Source organism: Eufriesea mexicana, unplaced genomic scaffold, assembly GCF_001483705.2.
Source record: "Eufriesea mexicana isolate 0111107269 unplaced genomic scaffold, ASM148370v2 scaffold265, whole genome shotgun sequence".
NCBI classification, from domain to species: domain Eukaryota; kingdom Metazoa; phylum Arthropoda; class Insecta; order Hymenoptera; family Apidae; genus Eufriesea; species Eufriesea mexicana.
This window is the reverse complement of record NW_016908444.1, coordinates 383109-388617: the sequence shown is the minus strand read 5'-3', so window position 1 is coordinate 388617 and position 5509 is coordinate 383109.

Below are 5509 nucleotides of genomic sequence, written 5' to 3'. Positions count from 1 at the left end.
AGCGGTGGCGGTGATGGTGGCGGTCGGCGATGGTCATTTGTGGGAGCTGAACTGACTTCTTGGGGGGACGAAATGTCTCTTGCGATCCCAGCACGAGATACCGGACACGCTACACCCTTTCGAGGCTCTCTCTTACCACCCCCTCCGGGCCGGAGTGATGTCCACCACACGACACGCCACACACAGCGACCGGAGACATCGAGATTGTCTTCGGAGGAGGGTGTATAAAAGAACCCACGAACGTATTTTTGCCTCGGCCGCGGAAAGAATTGCCATGACACGCACGGCCTGGCCTGTCTCTCACGAAGAGGAATACTGCCGAACTACTCGTAAATAACGTCGTGTTTAACATCGTTCTTTATGGTATCGCGCCGTACGATTTATACCGGGAGCGAGCTGATAAATTTCGAGCACATCGAAACGAGCCCACGAATACCGAAAGCGTACAACCATTGACCGCTACTAATTGCGAGTACAAGAGGCAAGCTAATTGCACCGGGAATTAACAGGCTCTGTTATTTTCTCGAGTGTATTTTACGAAAATATAGGAGCGGATAAATTGGAGGCGCATGTCGCGCTACCAAGAATAACCATTAGTGTCGATTGTTAAAACAATTACAATATCTTATGGAAATCATGGAGAACGCGAGAAGATTGTTCATGCGTGCACGGGAACACGTCAGTTCTTAATAACATCGTGTCCCCGCGTACGCTTTCCTTCCGACCATCGATCTATCCTCACCCTTGAGTCACGTTAATACCTTCGTTTTTCATCGTCTCTGCACCACACACGGACAGCCTCGTGTTTCATCACAGATTATGGAATAACAATGAATGGAAATTCGTGGTGCCGCGTAGGAAGCAGGGTGTGACGCGGTTTGCCTTTCAGCGACATGTTTACAAGTCCGACTACTCGATTCCGTGTTCGTATCCCAGAAATTAGCCCCGCATCCGGTTCCATGCCCGTTGGATGGTCGAAAACGCTCGAGTCGCGTACCGATGCTAGGTATACATCGATTACGAATTCCATACAGCACCGAGGATTTTAAACGATCCGCGTCGCACTGACCTCGGACCGGAAGGGGTAAAAGGCCAAGTGTAAAACAATTGGCGACGCGATCAGCTCGATACGGAAACGGCGCGCTATTCGAGGATGGAAAAGATCAAAGAATCCGCTCGTGTTCGTCCCCCCTCGACGAATCCGACATATTTTCGAGGAGAAGGAGCCTGGCACATCGCAAGTCCCACACGTATTCGCATAAAGAACAGGAAGACCATATACTGGTCGCGAGAGGTATGATAAGCCGTGCACATACTTGACGTGAGTACTTCCAGTACCCACGATACTCACGTGAGTACCGTGTGGGGCAACCGGTATCAACGCTGCGAGACACGGCAACGCAGCTCCTGGACATGCCACCGAGATCAGCAACCAGATATCGTCCGCTCGTATTTATGGCTACCAAGATTTCGCATTATTAGGGCCATTTACCGTTTTCGCCCTATAATATCGTGGCCTGTGGCTACCTCGAGAGGGTGGAGAACCGCCTTCAATCGCGGATCGTGCATTTTAGGAACGTCATTGGCGCAAGGTAGAAGCGACTTTCGGATCCTCGGCATCGAATAGGGGTAGATCTCGCGCTTCGGCTAGCCGGAGAACTCTATTCCCGGGAACGATAGAGCCATTTTTGAATACGTTTCGCGTTTAACGCGTGATAACGGTGTGAAATTTATCGGCGGGGTGGTTTCTTAAGTGGCTGCCCGCATTTAGGTTTAATTAGGAACACCAACACCGTAATTTCCGTGCCCTTTGTCGGAAATGATCACGCGTTTGCGCTCGTGTTCGCTTCCCTGTCACCTTTATCACGCTCGAGACGATACAGAACCGTGGGCCCGCTCCCATTACGCGCAATTACCCCTCATAAATCCTAGATACATCTGTTTAATTAAAGGGCGCCTCCCATGCGGCTGGATAGACGAAGACGCGTCGTTAAAGATCTTCATTCGAACGATGATACCATGATCAAACATATTATCGAATAATAACTCGGTTTACCTTGCTCGACGATCAACCTGTGGCGCGAAGTCAAACAGGGGTAGCATTCCTTGTCGTTTCCTTCGAGGACACATCTTCCAAGAGTTCCTCATCGTTTCGAACAGCTATCGAGCTTATCGATCCTGTAACAAAAATTTCAACCAAGCGTCAGTATACCGTTTCAACGCGAGGAGCTGCAAAGCCTGCGAGATTTATCACTCGTTCGCAAAATTAGCATAACCACCGCTGGCATATAAATAGTCGAGATATGTTTAACCTCGCGCCGTGTGCTGCTACAATTTGGATCGCTAGCATTCGAGCGAGCGTAAAATTAAATTGGCACCAACCTGACTGGAACTTTCGCGCGAATCAGTCACCGATCCGCTCGATGCCAACTTCTCGTTCACCTTCGAACACGCAAATCGTACTCGGCTTCATCGGACGACCCCACGCGCGCTGCCATTTTCGTTAAAATCGATATAAAGAACAGCGAGGTCGAGCAGAGATCATCTTCGGCGAGGAAAGCCAAGAAACGATCCATCTACGAGAGCGACTCGCGTTATCGCGAAAATTAACATGCATTGTCTCGCGATCCAGTCGGGGCAGACTCCTCATTCGTTTCGCACTTAGAATCCCGAATCTCGATGTCTCCGAATATTCGAGCGAGCGTAAAAATGAAATTGTCACCAACTTGACCGGAGCTTTCGCGCGAATCAGTTACCGATCCGTTCGATGTCAGCTTCTCGTTCACCTTTGAACGGATAAATCGTACTCGTGATCCTAGCCTAGGCTTCATCGGACGACCCCACGCGCGCTGCCATTTTCGATAAAGTCGATATAAAGGACACATAGGTCGAGCAACGATCTTCCTCGGCTAGGAAATGCGAGAAACGATCCATCTGCGAGAGCGAGTCGCGTTATCGCGAAGGTTAACATTCGTTTTCCTTGAGTCCCGACGTTTCCGAATCTCCGAGGCGGTCCATTGTGCTGGGCCCTTCGCGTTGCTCTCTCCAGCCCTTTCCTCCTTCCTCTTTTCCTATCTCTCCCTCGTGGCAGAGCCGGGCTCTCCTTTACCTCGCGGTCGATCTCTCTTTCCATACTCGAAGTCCTCTCGTCCAGAGGTAATGCGGTGCCTCGAGGAGCACCGAAGGGGTGGTGGTGGATCGAGGGAGGCGAACAGGCTGAGCGCTCTCGTAGATGGGGTTTTTAGGGGTGGCGACATGGAATCCGGGAATTCGTGTCTCGCGGGGTAGTCTCGGCAGGAGCTCTATCGATTCTCAACGAGACACACCATCCTCCGCGCTGTATCTTGCCGTTTCATACCGTGGAACTCGTTTACGCAAAACCGCTCGGCTCGCTCGACAAAAGGAAAGTTTCACTATTACGGCGTGGCAACGCGATAAGGAGGGATTCGACGAGGACGTAAAGTTCGGAGCTTTCGACCGGTCGGACGTGACCGAGTTCGGAATTGCCCCCATAACTTGCGAATAGTGGTAGCCTTTTTTCTTCCGTTTCGGGGACGTCTTCGTGCTTTTCCGAAAGTCATTAGACGAGAAAAATTGCACACGCCGCCGGCAAAGGATGCTTTAATGCCGGGGCGACTTTGAAAAACGTTCCACGGGAATATTTGATGTTAAAGAGCCGTGCACCTAATAGACGTCCGCAGCAGGATCCCCATCGGTGACGAAAATGGCGAGAAAAAGTAGAAGTAGAAAGCTGACGGAGCCGCAGCGGGGGGAAGTGCACGTAACCGATAACCGATAAATCTTGCGATAACGCAGCATATTAGGGAGCTCAGCGCCGCAAACTCTGACGTGCACCCGTGTACTTACGACCCTTCGATTCTAATCCAACCTTCTCACCGGTAACCCAAATTACGCGTCGATAAACTGGGTCATATAGGTTTCATTCATTTCTTCGTTCCTTCCTATCCCTACTATCGCCATTTTTCCAACGCTTTTCCCGCTGTAACGTTACCGATCACAAGGAGCAGCAAAAGTTTCGGGATTCGATATTTTTCCACCCGCGTTTCTCAAACACCCTTTAACGTTTCATCGAACCATCATGGCCGTAATCGATTTTGGAAATGGTCGGAAGGCAGATGGCAGGGAACGATAGGATAGAAACACGAAACTCGAGACAAAAGGAAGGAGAAGGCGGACCACAATATCGCAGCCATAAATCCATCGGGAGTTGATCAGCCGACACTCTAGAACCAGTGCACGTACCTCTGGTATATCCACGGCATGACCAGAAAGGGTCGCCATCTTGAGGGTTTCCTCCCGCCGCCCACAGGGGTGATTCTTTATTGTTTCAATAAGCACGGCACAAGTCCGGTCTTATTAGCGAAATAAACCTCTTTTAACGGCATTGCCGTACCCCCTTCTGTCTTCTTTTTCCCTTCGTCGCGACTCCTCCGTTCTTTTTCTCTTGCAGAGAGACGGCAACGCAAAGGTCGACCATGTCGGGCGAGGAAAGGCTCTAGCCGGAAAGAGGAGACGAAAGAGATTCGGAGAGGATGAGAGGAACGGAAGGGGGCCAAAGGATTCTTGAAAGAGTTCTCTTTCAGAGGAATCCAAAGGGAGAATCGATAGGTTTTTCCGCGGGTTCCCATGGAGACCGCGAAGCGAATCGGACTATACACACGATAAGCGACGAAGACGTAGAAAGAGCATCGTACCACTACCGTAACCACCCCTCCTATCCCTACGTATGTATATACCTCTTCCTTTCCCTGCCGGGTCTCAAGAAAAATTCCACTAGCCGCTTTTAACCTGTTTCCTTTCATTTCATCGGTACTTGGGCCGGCCTTTTTCTTCGTCACCATAACGTTATTTTCAATATTTTTAGTCCCCGCGGTCCACCTTACTACCCCCGCGGACCGTTCGATCGACCACTTTTCTGGCTCGATGCTCTTTTCTCCTTTTATGCACCGTGCTCTGCACACCGGTATCTGCCCGATATAAGCGACGACGCTGGCTAGAAAACGCGCGTCCAACATCGTCGTGTCGGCCATCTTGCTGGATCGTTTCTCATCTTTTACGAGGCTCGACACCGCCTTTCTGCCGCCGTCTCGTGTCGTTTCGGCCCCTGCGAGAAACAATTGAATGTCGCCGAGTTTATTTTCGGAAGCCTTAATTTAATTCTCGTCCTGTCGAGGGAGAGTCGTCGAAGAAAAAGGACAGAGACGAGGCTGCGGGATGGCGGGGTGAAGGAGAGCAGAAACGGAACGAACGACCGCAGTTAAGAGGCGGATCTTTTGTTTCTTGCCGCTCTCTTGCTCGAGATGGTCTTTTTAAGTCACGTCGACTTCTCCGAGAGAGGCCAGGTTTATGTCCGCTATGACGATCGATTGTTGGATCACTCGCGCAGCGCACGTTTGCTTTTGCCTTTCGACCGTTCGCAACGCGCTCGCCTCACAGCCACCATCATCGCGAGAGAGTCGCGAGCGCGTTGTTTCTTCCTAGCACGAGT